This window comes from Canis lupus, chromosome 38 (assembly GCF_011100685.1).
Source record: "Canis lupus familiaris isolate Mischka breed German Shepherd chromosome 38, alternate assembly UU_Cfam_GSD_1.0, whole genome shotgun sequence".
Taxonomy (NCBI): Eukaryota; Metazoa; Chordata; class Mammalia; order Carnivora; family Canidae; genus Canis; species Canis lupus.
Window position 1 is genome coordinate 4,586,460 of NC_049259.1, and position 18,427 is coordinate 4,604,886.

The 18,427-nt window shown below is 36.4% G+C and overlaps 1 long non-coding RNA gene across 2 annotated transcripts in view; it reads right to left on the reverse strand.

Moving 5' to 3' along the window:
* LOC111094563 overlaps positions 1–11,514 on the reverse strand; it is a 79,426-nt gene extending 67,912 nt beyond the window's left edge. For both annotated transcript variants that reach the window (XR_005385502.1, XR_005385503.1), the window contains exon 1: positions 11,446–11,514. This is a non-coding gene — a long non-coding RNA (uncharacterized LOC111094563). The remainder of the gene's footprint in view (positions 1–11,445) is intronic.
* Positions 11,515–18,427: the final 6,913 nt, after the last annotated feature.

Genomic DNA, 18,427 nt, shown 5'->3' on the forward strand with positions numbered 1-18,427 from the left:
AGATAAACTGGTTAATTCACCAAAAAGACATAACTAAATTTAAATATATTTGTAAGAACAAAATAATTGAGTTTCAATCAATAATCAACAACAGAAATATAAAACAACTCTATTTAAAAATATTTTAATTAAAAATACCTCTAAATAATTAAAGAAGATGTTTAAGAAAACCAAAAGAATATATTGTACTGAACAGCAGTGAAAATACAACATATTGAAATTTATTAAATAAAGCCAAAGCAGTGCTGAGAGAAAAATTTATGGCACTGACTTTCACATTGCCAGAGCAATGAGAAAATAAGAAAACATGTAAAAGACTGCAGAGAAAAAGGATACTTTACTTCTATGTGCAGGCGATGTGAATATCTACATAGAATATACTAATGAATCTACCAAAGGCCAATTCTAGAGTGCTAGACAAATTAGTAAATTAGACAAAGTTGCAGAATATATGGTCAATGTATAAAAGCAAATGATTTTCTATATACTAACAAAGTATGTAGGAAAACTAAATTTAAGAACACAGTATCATTTGTCATTACTCCAAATAATATGCAATATGATACATATAACAAATCACAGAGTATCTAAATGTCAAAAACTACCAAAAACTAATGAAAGAAACCCAAAAAGATCTAAATGAGTGAAGAAACATGCCATACTTCTGAATTAGAAAATTCAAAGGAGCAACAATATCAATTCTCTTCAAATTGATAGTTTAATTTTAAAAAGATTTTACTCATTTATTCATGAGAGATACAGAGAGAGAGGCAGAGACACAGGGAGAGGGAGAAGCAGGCTCCATGCAGGGAACCCGATGTGGGACTTGATCCCAGTACCCCAGATCATGCCCTGAGCTGAAGGCAGATGCTCCACCACAGAGCCACCCAGGCACCCAGGCATCCCTGATCTAGAAATTCAAACAATTCTTACTAAAGTCCCAACACAAATCTTTGTAGATGTAAATAAGTTCCATATTTCATAAAATAAACTAAAAGAACCAAAATGATTTTTAAAAAGAAAAATATATTCTGAAGAGCTATGATACCTGACTTTAAGACTTAATCTTAGCCACATTACTGAGAGAACAGTATTGGCTGGGCAATAGACAAATGGATCAAGAGAATAAAATAAAGAAGCAAGAAACTGAGACATGCAAAATAGTCAATTGATTTTAGGCAAATGTGCAAAAGCAATTAAGTGGCATAAATATGGTCTTTTCAACAAATGATATTGAATATTTATAAAAAAGGATACATAAAACTCAACCTAAATTTCACCTGTTATTCAAAGGTCACTAAAATGCATAAAGCAAAACAATACAAATGCAGAAGAAAACGTAAGAGAAAACCATTGTTACTTAATGGCAAAATGAAATGTTCTTACTCATGACACCAAAGGCATGATCAAAAATAATTTAAATATATAAATTGACTTGCTCAAAACTAAAAGCTTTTTTTAAATAATAAATTTATTTTTTAGTGGTGTTCAATTTGCCAACATACAGAATAACACCCAGTGCTCATCCCGTCAAGTGCCCCCCTCAGCACCCGTCACCCATTCACCCCCACCCCCCGCCCTCCTCCCCTTCCACCACCCCCAGTTCATTTCCCAGAGTTAGGAGTCTTTATGTTCTGTCTCCCTTTCTGGTATTTCCCACCCATCTCTTCTCCCTTCCCTTCTATTCCCTTTCACTATTATTTATATTCCCCAAATGAATGAGAACATACAGTGTTCATGTAAATGGGCAAAAGACATGAACAGAAAAGCTTTTGTTCTTTGTAAAGAGCATGCTATGTGAATTAAAAGATGAGACAGAGACTGGAGGAAACCATTTGAAAATCACATATCTGACAAATGATTTGCCTTCAGAGTATATTAGTAATTCTCTGTATTTGTTTGCTAAGGCTGCCATAACAAAGTACCATGGAATGGAAGCCTTAAACAACAAGAGTTTATTTCTTCAGATTCTGGAGGCTGAGAAGACCAAGAGCGAGCTGTCAGTAGGTCTGGCTTCTTCTGAGACCTTTCACCTTGACTTACAGATGGTTGTCCTCTATCTGTGTCTTTACGCAGTCTTCCTTTTATATATTCTGGGTTCATGTTTCCTCTTGTAAAGACATAAGTCATATTAGGTTAAGGCTTATGCTAACTGGATCATTTTAATTTAATTACCTCTGTAAAGACCCTATCCCCAAATACAGTCACATTCTGAGGCACAATGTTTGAATTTTGAGGGAACACGATTCAGCCCAAAACACTCTCAAAACTCAATGGAAGGAAAGCAAGCAATTCATTTAGAAAATGGCAAAATGAACAGAGAATTGTCTAAAGAGCATACAGGTAGGTGGTGGGCAGCCCGGTGGCTCAGCGGTTTAGCGCCACCTTCAGCCCAGGGCCAGATCCTGGGGACCCGGGATTGAGTCCGGCGTTGGGCTCCCTGCATGGAGCCTGCTTCTCCCTCTGCCTGTGCCTCTCTCCCTCTCTCTGTAGATCTCTCATGATTAAATAAATAAAATCTTAAAAAAAAAAAAAAAAAGATGGCAAAGACATGGATTGGTGTTCATTATTATTAGCCATTCAGGAAATGTAAATTAAAATCACAATGGTATATCATTAGATACCTTTTAGAATAGTTAAAATAAAAATTGTGACAATATCAACTGCTGGTGAAGATATAGAGAAACTGGACTTTCTATACATTGTTGGTAGAGATTGAAATAGTGTAGCTACTCTTGAAACAAGTTAGGGTTCTATGAGAAGCCTAACTTGAAATAGTGTAGCTACTCTTGAAACAAGTTAGGGTTCTATGAGAAGCCTAGGACCCTAAAATCACACTCCCAGGTATATTCACACACAACATTTTCAGGGAATTTTCATGGCTGTTTAACTTGTAATAACCCCAAACTTGAAAAAAATACAAATACCACTCATTGGATGAGAAGATAAAGATAACATGGTGTTATCCATCAAGAAAAAGGAATGAATAATTCAGCAAAGAAGATTGATCTTAAGAGAATTGTGCTGAAGAGTCAATCCTAAATTTCCACATCATCTATAGTTTTCTCAGTGACAAAATTATAATGATAGAGAACATATTGGCATTTAGGTCTGGGAGCAGGATACAACCATTAGGGGTAACACAGGAAGTTTCTTTGTGGGGATACAACAGTTCTGTGTCTTGTTTGTGCTAGTGGTTACTCAAACTTATACATGTGAGAAATTTTATGGAACTATACATCAAAACCAAACCAAACCCCAAACAAATGAAAACCAATGCATGTAAATGCTGTTGAAACAAATAAGATCTGTATGTAAGTTAATAGGATTGTACTAACATCTATTTCCTTATTAAGGTATGCCACTGGAGGAAGCTGAGTGAAAGATGCACATAAGAACATCTTTTTGTTGTTGTTGCTTTTGCAAATCCTTGTAGATCTTAACCTATTTCAAATTAACAAATTGTTAAAACATTAGAATAGCTCCAGTCATATTGTGCTAAAATAATTTCTTAGTAATAATATTTAGTTAATCCTTTAGTAATAAAATTATGCTGAGCATGTTGTAAAATCAGGAAGAACCAATTACTCTGTTTTTCCATTATGTTACCTACAATTTCTCCAAAATATATATGGCTCACATGATTTTAAAATGTAATGGAAGTTGGAAATCAGGAATTTATCAATAAAATTCTTTTTTTGTTGTTGTTGTTTGTTTTTGTTTGTCCTAAAAACATGCATCACTCATTATATACATTTCTTGGGACTTAAAGTAACACTTATATTATTTCAACAATTTGGGAAATTTATGTTACACATGGCATTTTTTATCTTCTGTAAACAAACCAGATTATGTACTTTTAACTTATAAAATGGCCTTGGAAAATATAAAAGAAAAGAGGCCCATTTCTTTGTTAAGAATTCAAAATGCAAAACACAGAATCTGTACCAATTGTTCCGCATACCCAAGATAGATTAAGGTTGATTAATTTGGTTGTTCTATGAATGGAAGTCATTGGAATGGAACAGTGAAAGGGGAATGAATTAAATGCTAACAGCCAGTTTAGTCCAATAATTAACTATTACTGTTACATACTTTCATTCGCTTTGCTTATTCTCTCTCTCTCTCTCTCTTTTTTAAAGATTTTGTTTATTTATTCATGAGAGACACAGAGAGAGAGGCAAAGATTTAGGAAGAGGGAGAAGAAGGATGATGTAGGACTTCATCTCAGGAACCCAGGATTACCACCTGAACCGAAGGAAGACTTTCAACCACTGAGCCATCCAGGTGCCCCGCTTATTCTCTCTTGAAAGCAAGAATATTGAGTTCAGCATTAAAACGTCATCAAAAAAAGAAAATAATACATCAGAGTGATACCATCCACTAAATAAATCTTAGTTTTTTTTTTTTATAATGGTTTCCCCATTCTTCCCTTCTATACTCTTCCTGTCCATCAGCACAGACCTCATAATAAAGAGTTCCTTTATCCGGAATATATATGAGTGTTCATTAAAAGAGAATGGTATTTCATTATTAAATTACTTTGAAATTCAGAATTTGGCAATATCTCTAATGCTAGTAGTTTTACATCCTGATATTCTTGATCAGGATAAAATTGTATCTGGTTCATTGTTCAAGTTAAACTTACAACATGCTCAGCTACAACTCTGAACATTACTTTGCCAAAGCTTCTTTTTTTTCTAGATACTTGGTGGGCTTGAGTCTTACCACTTAGCATGAGTCTGCCCTGAGAAACTCTTTGTACAAAAGTTGACATTTGCTTTGACAATCATTTTGCAGCCAAGGTCAGATAATCACAAATATGAATTCTAAAACCTTATATTATATGCCATATTATGTTAGGTCACTTTAATGACTACATTTCTATTCTTAGGTTACTAAAAATTATTCAGTACCCTGGGGTAATAATTACTATTCAGAAAACTTCTAAATCAGAAAGTTATTAATGGAACTATTAGCAATAACAGAACTGTTGTACTTGAATCTTTTTCTCTTTCCCATGTTATTCCTTAATTTAGATGATCATGAGTAAGAAATGCTCAAAAATGCATGGAAATATAAAAGAAAGAAAAAGAAGATGTTTGAATAATTCACAGAACTGAGTATAACCCTAAATTGGAGTCTTTCCTGCTTCTTTGAGAGATTAGTAAACCTAGATGGAACCTCTACTTTTAAAATTTGGTGAATTGTTATCTCTACACTATTTTTCTGAGTTCTCCAACATACATCTTCAGATTACATGTTAACTGTGTGTTCTCTGGTCCTGTGAAGTCAATTGACTCTACCCTTTGTAAGAGTTAGAGAGAAGCACCAATTCTTCAACTGTTTCCTTAAAATACTTCAATATCTGGTTCTTGTGATAAAATAGTTTATAATTATTTATTAAAAAGTGAGTGAAAGCAAAGTGAGAGGATCTTGGAATTATTCACCATTTCTCTGGCACTCTCTTATTTCTTCATTTGACAAGAGCCAATCCAAGAAAACTCAGTCTCCTAACTCAGTATCTTGTTCTATACAGTAAGGGGGAAGAAATAAGAAAAAAATATGTAGAGAGAATACATATTGATTTGTGTAATCTAGATACTTCAATCTTAGAAGTACACCCATCTTGTTCATCTTTTCTTCTCCTAAGGGTGAGATTTCTTTCCAAGAATTAGGGAAAAAATCGTTTCTAAATTAATTTTTGGGGGATTGTTTCCTGGCTTGACATCTGTCTTTCTTAAATTGAAATGCTCTAGTTCCCCCTTCTGGAGCACTAGTTCCTGTCATTTGGTCTTACATTAGCACAACCAGTAAGTGCTGTTCTGCCTCACAAAAAAACATTTAGGAATATCTGAGTAGTTTGAAATTTGGAGGATCAAATACAAAAAAAAAAAAAAAAAAAAAAAAAAAAAAAACAGTATCATTATGTTGGCAGGCATAGTAAATTCTGAGTTTAAACTTTCATAATTCTTTTATTCTCCCAGATAGGGCCTATCAAGTGTCTAAGATTTCTATTGGCTGGGTAGTGGTATCTTCTGGTGGGATGAACTTCTTAGAATCTCCCTCCAGAGCTTGTGACTCCTTAGAAAGGGAAATCAGTACTAAAATAATTTTATGCTCAAGAGGTCAGATTTGCTTTGCAGTATGCTCTTGCCTCGTTTAGACAGTACATTTGGAGGTTAATATTTCTTCTATAGAATTCAAACTGAAGAGGGCAAACACTATTACATGAGACTGAATTCTGACTCACCCACTTACTATGTGACCCCATAAATTCATTCTTTCTTGATCTCAATACCAATCACTTGTAAAATCATCAATATTGTTCTTGCTACAGCAAAGACAAATTCTAACCTCAGAACCACTGACATTGCAAAGAAATCATGGCCTATGTCTCTAATCCATTCACTCTTCCTCTCTCTTAATTGACTCTTCTCTTCTAAAACATTTGACATCACTCCCCAATCATTACTCTGAACAGATGGCCTTGCTTCCAACTTCAAGGAGAAAATTGAAGCAATTATAAGAGTGCTTCCATTAGTCACCTTACCAAATAACCCACTTACCTTTCCTTATTACTATAGTTGAACAGTTCCTGCTTCTATGCAAAGTTATCCCTTTACTTGTGAATAAGTCTCAGCCTGTTATACCCAGTCAAAGAAGTTAACTAAATTAATTCTTCCTTTTTTCTCCATCATTTTTCCTTCTCTACTTGATCATATGAGTCAGAACACAAGTACTATATTTTCTTTTCTACTATAAGGGAAAAAAAAACACTTTACATTTATTCCCAAGTTATTGATTCATTTGTTCGCTCCCTTTTGCAGCAAAGCTCCTGAAGAGCCATCGAGTCTGTCTCCAGATATTCTCCCGTTGTTTTTTTTTTTTTTTTAATATTCTCTTGAGGTTTTTCTAAACACTCCTCTGAAAATGGCCTTTCTGAGGTCACTATGACCACATGGCTATAAAATTATGAATGGTGAACTCTCAATAATCTTACTCAAACCACTGATAGCTATCATTTAGCATGGTATGTAAGTGACTCTTCTTGGAAACCTAGAAAGAAAACCAGCATTTTCTTTCCCCAGACTTCTTAACAGTAGAGTGTTCAACTCTATACTTTTCTACTTTAATCTGCAATCACTGTGTTGGTGATCTCACCCAGATTATTAGGTTGATAGGCTTTACAATTGGCTTCAGCCCACATTTCTCCAGGCAAATCCAGTCCTGGTATTTCCACTCAAATGTCTAATAGACACTCTAGACTTAACATGTCAAATTGAAAGTCTCTTTTTCCTCCATATCTCTTTCCAAATCCCTTGCTCACAATTTTCAGCATCTCAGCTACTGATAATTTTATCCTTATCAGCCAAACAATGTGATCATAACTGATTTCTCTTTCTCCCATAATTCTAATTAATTCATCAGAAAATCCTCCTTGCTCTATCTTCAAAAGTGCTAGAATCTGATTATCTCCCATTATCTGCATAGCTAGCACTATGGTCTGAGTTACCATCACCTCTACTCTATATTGCTTCAATAACCTACTGTTTACCTTTCTTCCACTGTTGTTGCCATAGAGACTGTTTTCAACAAATCATTCAGAGTGATCCTATTAATAGCTAATTTAGGTCATACCAGTCTCTTCTTAGATTCCTTCAGTGAATCCTATTTTTCTCAGAGTAGAAGCCAAAAGCTTCATAATGACCCACTGGGCTCGACATAACCTAGTTCCATGTTAACTCTGTAGTTTTTTTTATTCTACTCTAGTTATTCCAATTTCTTTGAGGGGTTCCATAAACATTGCAACATTCTTTTACCACATGGATTTTTCACTGGCTGAACCCTTGAATTGGAGAGGTATTCCTCCCTATATTCATATAGCCATTTCTCTCACCTGTTTTTCTTCACCATTCCAGTATTACTTCAGTGTGCTCTACTTTACATAAGTGTTCTTGATCTATTTTAATTTTTTTCCAAGACACTTATCACAGTTTATTATGTAATTTACTTACTTAAGAATTTTACTTTTTGTTTACACCCACTAGAATATAAGCTCCATGTGGACAGATAAGGGTTTTTGCCAGTTTCATTCAACAGTGTCTCCCTAGAACCTTGGAGGGTGGATGGCACAGGCTAAGTGCTCAATAATCTATTTTGAGTTGACTGATTAATTATATTATTATCTCTCTTTCCTTCTAGAAGAGGTATAATTTTTTAAAACACCAGGTTCTGCAATTATGTCTACAACGCAGTTTTGGGGGACAGTTCAAATGACTGTTCTCTGATAGAGATGCATTATACTGTGTACAATGGACTTTTCTTGCTGAACATCTGCTTCCAAGTTCTTATGCTGTTGTTCGACTGAGTCTAGTGGTTTGGAAATCATGGGGGAAATTCATTGTTGATTTGCTTCAGTGATAATGCCTTTATATGATAAGCACCTTCTATCCAAGGATATGAGAAAATAATTCCACCGCATCATTTAGAAATTTTGTGCTCTATTATATTTAGGTAAGTTTACCCCAATCACTGATTTCACAACTTGAATAAGGCCTTTACTCTTCCCACAGTCAGAAAAAAATGCTTTCTCTGAGTCTCTCTTGAGGCTACCTCTCAACATATCGAGAAATGAAGCTCTGTCCTTTCTTGGCCAAAAAATGGAATCACACCATAGGTAGGAATTTGTTGAAGATCTGGGTGTAGCTCTGATTGAAGTAATTTGCTCAAGATGGCCCATACATGGCTCTTGCCACCTTTTTGGTATCTAGGATTTCATCTCACTCAGAGCCCCTCTGACTTCTCCCATTCTTAAAACATAGGTTCAGTTCTAGCAAAGCCACATCGACATGTTAAGAGGGTGAAATGTTAGTAGAGTCAGATCACCAAAAATTACCTGAATATTGTATCTTTTTTATTAATATATGATAAGAAAATTAGGTAACAGGCCCAGTCCTTTAACACATTTTAAAATTATCAATAACTCATGAGGTGCATGCAAAGCAAACAAGAATCATGTTGATTTGACACTTTAATAAACAATAATGAGGTTTAAGACAAAAACAGAAATTGATCATCTGTACTTTTTATCTACACTGCCATCAAACTTAATAGCATGTGACATTTTTATTAACCTAGGAGTCTTATTTGTTTATTTTATTATTCTCTAGAATGACTGCTTGCTGATGTTCAGTGATTTGTCCTTTGCATTTGCATAGTTAAACACTCTCAGATCTTTGCTGTATAGGTAAAGGATTTTTTTAAAAGGTAAAACAGATATTTTTAAAACCTTTAAAGCAACCTGTGAAAGAGAAATATCTCTTTGTCAAGAAGCTAATTCCTAAGGAAGGAATGCAAATTATTTTATTGTAAGACTTATGTAATAGAATTTCAAATCTAATCGAAAATAAAAAAGTATAGAAGCTATTTCCATAGTACACAATTGTTAGTCACCAAATGCTTTACAAAGTAATATCTTCTGAGAATATTAGTGAAAATAATTTTAATTAGTGAAATAAACTGCTTAATTTAATTGAAGCCATAATGTTACTAAATAATTATGTGTCTTAGGCTACCAATGCAATATAACATTAAAATAATTACATTAATTTTATTAATTAGCATATTAATAATTTCAGATCAATAAAACATTTTGGGAATTTTATAGATAAAATAAATAAAGAAACAACAAATAGCCACCTTTTGCTTCGACGTGGATGGACCTGGAGGGTATTATGCTGAGTGAAATAAGTCAATCAGAAAAGGACAAACATTAAAAAAAAAAAAAAAAAAGAAAAAAGAAAAGGACAAACATTATATGGTCTCATTCATTTGGGGAATATAAAAATTAGTGAAAGGGAATAAAAGGAAAGGAGAGATAATGAATGAAAATATCAGTGAGGGTGACAAAACACGAGAGACACCTAACTCTGAGAAATAAACAAGGGGTAGTGGTAGGGGAGGTGGGTGGGGAGTTGGGGTGACTGGGTGATGGGCACTGAGGGGGGGCACTTGGCGGGATGAGCACTGGGTGTTATGCTATATGTTGGCAAATTGAACTCCAATAAAAACATAAACTAAAAAAAAAATAAATTAGATTTTTCTATTAGTTTACTGGGAAAGTCTTGGGTGGCACACATAATTTTCAGAGTAATTTTCTTTTAACAGATTTTCCCATAGCCACATGTGATCAGTTCATTTGCCAACTTCAAGTTTGGATAACTCCATGCAACTTAACGATTTCACAATGCTCAGCATGTTAACTGAAGCTTTGCTGAGCTTAACAAAGTGTCATTGAGTACATTGAGTATCTGGCAAAACTAAAGTGCTGCAGCCATTTTTATACCTTTCAGTTCACACTAGCGTACCCTCACCCTGATGACAAATGTTGATGTGGTTTCCACAAGTACACCAAAGTTGCTAGATTTCCTAAACTGTTATTCTAGCCATCTGATTCGTTTCAGAACATTTACCTATATTCCTGAGGGTAGTGCTTATCTTTTCCTTGTCATGTAAGTTTTTTCCTTTTTTTTTTTTTTTTTTTTTTTTATAATCACCTTCCGAGCAAACTTCTCATGAGCTTGTCCTTTACTTCTACAAAATTAAGTTGTTTCTAACTTCAGAGGACCTGGCACAGCTAGATTCTTCTTTTAGCTAACTCACTCTGCTTCCAGCTGGAAAAGAGGCTGTGAATCATTTTTGATTCCTCTCTTCCTTGCACCTCCAGATTTTACTTTGTAAAGTCTCCACATTGCTATCTCCTAAGAATATTTCTAAATAATGTTTTTCCATTTCCATTGCTGTGATTTCAATAGTCTCTTCCTAGGGTCCCAATTTCAATTGCCTCTTCCTGAAACTACTCTCTACTCTACTGTCAGTGAACTTCTAAAAATGGATTCTGCATTTACTGCAGGAAATATTTCCATATTGTCTATCCTCACTCACTACCAAAGCCTAACTGTGTCTTTGCCCAAAGTGTCTTCAAGGTAATACCAATACCATAATATACTTTTAAAGTGTTTGTATGCTTCCTGGGGAAATACGGCATCATCTGTTTAGAGAATGTGATTCATGAGATCTATATTGTTGAGAAACTCCTTTGAGGCAAACTATCTCTTATAGATCTTCAAATTTTGTTCTTGAGATAGAATGAAGAAAAGAAACACATTCAGGTAGAGATGCTGGTACCAGGGAGACTAAATCGTCAGGCATACAAGAAGGATACAATAAGGTAACTTACATGATTACTTTTAAAATTTGTACTTATATTAAATACATTCACAATGAAACACATGATTTTATTGATGACTTTTTTATTATTAGTCTCTCTGTCTTGGATTATTTCAAACTATTAGGAATTCAAAGATAACCTATAGCAAAGGGTTGTTACTTTTTTTGGAAACAGAATACAGATTTTGATGATAAAAGTCCTTTAAAACTTACATTTTGTGCTACAGTTGGGTTCCATTTTGTATGGCATGCCAAAACATCTCTCACAAAGAGTTTTTCTCTACAGAAGAATAAAGACTGGATTTTAATATTTGAATTATACCTGCCAAGCCAAAATTGGGCTTTTCTTCTCTAAGTCTATATCAAGAGGAACATTTGCATGATTTTTTTTTATTATAATAGAGATTTGGATTAACATTAAAAGCTTTGTTTATGTAGTTCTGCTATTATTTTTCTTCGAATCTATTTTTGTTCTATCCTTTGCATCTGTATGCTAGCATTTAAGTAAATTATTAACAATTATTACATAACAATAAATATAGGGAAGAAATTAAATTTGTTTCTATGGATGTACATTATTTAGAGCATCTTAAGTACTCATGTGAATTTAATGATCAAAAGCTTGAATTAGATATGTTAAAGAATTCCTGCATATATTATTCATTATAACAATTTTTATGATATGTGAATATAAAATATATATACCCTAAAAGAGATTGAATGAATTTAAGATTCTCAACCAGGGCAATTGATGACTAAGGATGTCATTCTCTTAGGTAAAAAAAAAAAAAAAAAAAAAAAAAGGAAAATGTGGAGGAATTGATATGTGACTTGGGAAAGGCTGTTTTAGTATAAGTTTTTAGGAAGTGTTAAGGTTACCTACAGAAAATGTACAAAATAAAAAGAGAAAAAGTCTTAAAGTCCTCAGGACTGGTGACAAATTAGAGAGAAAAAGCAAACTAAAATCAAGACTCAATAAAAGTGATCAAGAGAAATAACCAGAGAAAAAGAAAAATAAATTATATTCTGAAATCAAGAGAAGTGCACTTTAAGAAGATAGTTCATATTTGTAAACTGTATAGAAACATTACGTAATGTAAGACCTAAGAAATAGTTTCCGTTAGGTTTCACAATTGGGAAAGTATGACATTAGTGAGAGCAGTTTAACACTTGGATGAAGTTTGAGGCCATATGGAAGCAGATGACAGGCTGAGGATGCTTGGTGATAGGAGGGAATACATGTAGAAAATACGGGTGTTTGGAGTAAATAAACAGCCAAAGAAATTTCTTGTTTGTTGATTTGTTTGTTAGGTCTTGTTTTGATTTCTTTTAAAATAAAGTTGAAAGACTTCTACTTCCAGTGTGGAATATAAGGAGCTTGGAAGCCATCACTCCTCATCATCACAGGAAAAAAAAAAAGGCTGAACAAACGAAAAATCAAATATTTTTTTTAGATTCAGTAGAAAATTTAGGTTACAGGGCAAACTATTGCCCTAAAATTGGTGAGACAGACAGTTGGATGCAGAAAATCACAGCTTATTGAAGGATAAGCCCAAGAAAAAAAACCTTTGCAGGAATTAGCACCAAGATAGGAAAACTTAAACTTTATTTGATGAAATTGTTGATGGCAAGGATGGACAAATTTAAAAGTTAAAAATTCCTGAAAGAGGCCAGTCTTTGCCCACCACCACATTTACACACATTTATACACTTTTGTTAGTTGTACCTCCAGGAGCCCTACCAGACTCTGACAATGTAGATCTGAGAAAAATACCCTAAGTTTCCACTTTCCAGCAGGGTGAAGGGAAAGTAGCTATTTTGAAATACATAACATAAATGAAATATGTCTTTAATGGACTCATCATTAGATAGGACATAGCCAGGGAAAGAATAAGTGAACTTGAAGAAATTTCAATAAAAATTTTGAAAATCTAAATGAAAATAAATAAACAATAAGATGAAATAAAATATTCAAAAGATGTGGGACACTTAAAAAGGACATAAGATATATGTAATGAGCCTCCTAGGTGGAGAAGAAAAAGGAAGAGATAGAAGAAAATTGAATGAAAACTTACAAAATTAGTATAAGCAGCAAACCAGGGACACCTGGGCTCAGTGGTTGAGCATCTGCCTTTGGCTCACATCATGATCCTAGGGTCTTGGACTGAGTCCCACATCAAGTTCCCTGCAGGGATCCCACTTCTCCCTCTGCCTATGTCTCTGCCCCTCTTTCTCTGTGTCTCTCATGAATAAATAAATAAAATCTTTCTAAAAAAGCAGCAAACCATAGATCCAGAAAGCTGAGAGAATACCAAGCAGGAAAAATATTTTAAAATATCTAATTTAGGTATGATGGTTAATGTTGTGGCAATTTGACTAGCCTACGGTACCCAGTTGTACAGTTAAACACTATGACAGATATTTCTGTGAAAGTATTTTTTAGATACAATTAAAATTTAAATCACCAGACTTTGAGTATAGTAGTATAATTTTTACTTACATAAATGCTTGATTAAAACCAAAGAACGCATAAAAATAGTGGAAGACAGAACAATAAAGAAGAATGATAGAAAACATTAAAAAAATATGGTAGATATTATTCCAACTATATAAAAACAACACTTTAAATATCAGTGGTCTAAATACACCAATTAAAAAAAAAAAAGGACTACCATAGTAGATAAAAACAAACAAAAAACACATGATCCAACTGTGCTATTTACAAAAACTTCATGTTTAATATAAAGACACAAGTAGGAGGGGCAAGACGGCAGAAAAGTAGGGTCCCCAAGTCACCTGTCCCCACCAAATTACCTAGATAACCTTCAAATCATCCTGAAAATCTACGAATTCGGCATGAGATTTAAAGAGAGACCAGCTGGAATGCTACAGTGAGAAGAGTTCGCGCTTCTATCAAGGTAGGAAGACGGGGAAAAAGAAATAAAGGAACAAAAGGCCTCCAAGGGGGAGGGCTAAGGCCGGGGCGAGGGTCCCCAGGACAGGAGAGCCCCGTCCAGGAGGAGCAGGAGCTGCACCGACCTTCCCGGGGGAAAGGGGCTCGCGGGGAGTTGGAGCAGGACCCAGGAGGGCGGGGATGCCTCGGGCTCCCGGGGACACTAACAGACACCTGTGCCCCGGGAGAGTGCGCCGAGCTCCCTAAGGGCTGCAGAGCGCACGGCGGGACCCGGAGCAGCTGGGGGGGGGGGGGGGGGGGCTCGGGGGCGGCTCCGCGGAGGGGGCTGCGGGGCGGGAGCAGCTCTGGGGGCTCGGGGGCGGCTCCACGGAAGGGGCTGCGGGGCGGGAGAGCGAATCCAATAGCTCAGGCTCTGGAGCACAGGGCGCCGGGACACAGCCCAGGATCCGGCCACCCCCGGGACAGGCAGAGGCCGGGAGGGCCCAGGACAGCAAACGCTCCTGCCCTGAGCTGAGCAGATCAGCGGCCCCCCCCCGGAGCCTCCAGGCCCTGCAGACGGAGAGCTCTGGAGCTACTGCAGGAGCTGACTCCAGGGCTGCAGAGCTGGCCCCGCCACTGCAGTTGTTCCTCCTGGGGCCTCGCGGGGTAAACAACCCCCACTGAGCCTTGCACCAGGCAGGGGCACAGCAGCTCCCCCAAGTGCTAACACCTGAAAATCAGCACAACAGGCCCCTCCCCCAGGAAGACCAGCTAGACGGACAAGTTCCAGGGGAAGCCAAGGGACTTAAAGTACACAGAATCAGAAGATACTCCCCTGTGGGGTTTTTTTTTTTTTTTTTCTGTTTGCTTTCCCCCACCCTTTTTTTCCTTTCTTTCTTTTTCTCTTTTTCTTCTCTTTTTTCCTTTTTTCTTCCTTTTTTTCTTTTTTCTTTTTCTCTTTTCTTTCCTTCTTTCTCTCCTCTCATTTTCTCCTTTTCCCAATACAACTTGTTTTTGGCCACTCTGCACTGAGCAAAATGACTAGAAGGAAAACTCACCTCAAAAGAAAGAATCAGAAACAGTCCTCTCTCCCACAGAGTTACAAAATCTGGATTACAATTCAATGTCAGAAAGCCAATTCAGAAGCACTATTATACAGCTACTGGTGGCTCTAGAAAAAAGCATAAAGGACTCAAGAGACTTCATGACTGCAGAATTTAGAGCTAATCAGGCAGAAATTAAAAATCAATTGAATGAGATGCAATCCAAACTAGAAGTCCTAACGACGAGGGTTAGCGAGGTGGAAGAACGAGTGAGTGACATAGAAGACAAGTTGATGGCAAAGAGGGAAACTGAGGGAAAAAGAGACAAACAGTTAAAAGACCATGAAGATAGATTAAGGGAAATAAACCACAGCCTGAGGAAGAAAAAATGACGTTTAATTGGGGTTCCCGAGGGCGCCGAAAGGGACAGAGGGCCAGACAGAATATGTATTTGAACAAATCCTAGCTGAAAACTTTCCTAATCTGGGAAGGGAAACAGGCATTCAGATCCAGGAAATAGAGAGATCCCCCCTAAAATCAATAAGAACCGTTCAACACCTCGACATTTAATAGTGAAGCTTGCAAATTCCAAACATAAAGGGAAGATCCTTAAAGCAAGAAGATCCTTAAAGCAGCAAGAGACAAGAAATCCCTGACTTTTATGGGGAGGAGTATTAGGGTAACAGCAGACCTCTCCACAGAGACCTGGCAGGCCAGAAAGGGCTGGAAGGATATATTCATGGTCCTAAATGAGAAGAACATGCAACCAAGAATACTTTATCCAGCAAGGCTCTCATTCAAAATGGAAGGAGAGATAAAGAGCTTCCAAGACAGGCAGCAACTGAAAGAATATGTGACCTCCAAACCAGCTCTGCAAGAAATTTTAAGGGGGACTCTTAAAATTCCCCTTTAAGAAGAAGTTCAGTGGAACAATCCACAAAAACAAGGACTGAATAGATATCATGATGACACTAAACTCATATCTCTCAATAGTAACTCTGAATGTGAACGGGCTTAATGACCCCATCAAAAGGTGCAGGGTTTCAGACTGGATAAAAAAGCAGGACCCATCTATTTGCTGTCTACAAGAGACTCATTTTAGACAGAAGGACACCTACAGCCTGAAAATAAAAGGTTGGAGAACCATTTACCATTCGAATGGTCCTCAAAAGAAAGCAGGGGTAGCCATCCTTATATCAGATAAACTAAAATTTACCCCGAAGACTGTAGTGAGAGATGAAGAGGGACACTATATCATACTTAAAGGATCTATCCAACAAGAGGACTTAACAATCCTCAATATATATGCCCCGAATGTGGGAGCTGCCAAATATATAAATCAGTTATTAACCAAAGTGAAGAAATACTTAGATAATAATACACTTATATTTGGTGACTTCAGTCTAGCTCTTTCTATACTCGATAGGTCTGTAAGCACAACATCTCCAAAGAAACAAGAGCTTTAAATGATACACTAGACCAGATGGATTTCACAGATATCTACAGACCTTTACATCCAAACTCAACTGAATACACATTCTTCTCAAGTGCACATGGAACTTTCTCTAGAATAGACCACATACTGGATCACAAATTGGGTCTGAACTGATATCAAAAGATTGGGATCGTCCCCTGCATATTCTCAGACCATAATGCCTAGAAATTAGAACTAAATCACAACAAGAAGTTTGGAAGGACCTCAAACACGTGGAAGTTAAGGACCATCCTGCTAAAAGATGAAAGGGTCAACCAGGAAATTAAGGAAGAATTAAAAAGATTCATGGAAACTAATGAGAATGAAGATACAACCGTTCAAAATCTTTGGGATGCAGCAAAAGCAGTCCTAAGGGGGAAATACATCGCAATACAAGCATCCATTCAAAAACTGGAAAGAACTCAAATACAAAAGCTAACCTTACACATAAAGGAGCTAGAGAAAAAACAGCAAATAGATCCTACACCCAGGAGAAGAAGGGAGTTAATTAAGATTCGAGCAGAACTCAACGAAATCGAGACCAGAAGAACTGTGGAACAGATCAACAGAACCAGGAGTTGGTTCTTTGAAAGAATTAATAAGATAGATAAACCATTAGCCAGCCTTATTAAAAAGAAGAGAGAGAAGACTCAAATTAATAAAATCATGAATGAGAAAGGAGAGATCACTACCAACACCAAGGAAATACAAACGATTTTAAAAACATATTATGAACAGCTATACGCCAATAAATTAGGCAATCTAGAAGAAATGGACGCATTCCTGGAAAGCCACAAACTACCAAAACTGGAACAGGAAGAAATAGAAAACCTGAACAGGCCAATAACCAGGGAGGATATTGAAGCAGTCATCAAAAACCTCCCAAGACACAAGAGTCCAGGGCCAGATGGTTTCCCAGGGGAATTCTATCAAACGTTTAAAGAAGAAATCATACCTATTCTACTAAAGCTGTTTGGAAAGATAGAAAGAGACGGAGTATTTCCAAATTCGTTCTATGAGGCCAGCATCACCTTAATTCCAAAACCAGACAAAGACCCCACCAAAAAGGAGAATTACAGACCAATATCCCTGATGAACATGGATGCAAAAATTCTCAACAAGATACTAGCCAATAGGATCCAACAGTACATTAAGAAAATTATTCACCATGACCAGGTAGGATTTATCCCTGGACACAAGGCTGGTTCAACACTCGTAAAACAATCAATGTGATTCATCATATCAGCAAGAGAAAAACCAAGAACCATATGAACCTCTCATTAGATGCAGAGAAAGCATTTGACAAAATACAGCATCCATTCCTGATCAAAACTCTTCAGAGTGTAGGGATAGAGGGAACATTCCTCAACATCTTAAAAGCCATCTACGAAAAGCCCACAGCAAATATCATTCTCAGTGGGGAAGCACTGGGAGCCTTTCCCCTAAGATCAGGAACAAGACAGGGATGTCCACTCTCACCACTGCTATTCAACATAGTACTGGAAGTCCTAGCCTCAGCAATCAGACAACAAAAAGACATTAAAGGCATTCAAATTGGCAAAGAAGAAGTCAAACTCTCCCTCTTCACCAATGACGTGATACTCTACCTAGAAAACCCAAAAGCCTCCACCCCAAGATTGCTAGAACTCATACAGCAATTTGGTAGCATGGCAGGATACAAAATCAATGCCCAGAAATCAATGGCATTTCTATACACTAACAATGAGACTGAAGAAAGAGAAATTAAGGAGTCAATCCCATTTACAATTGCACCCAAAAGCATAA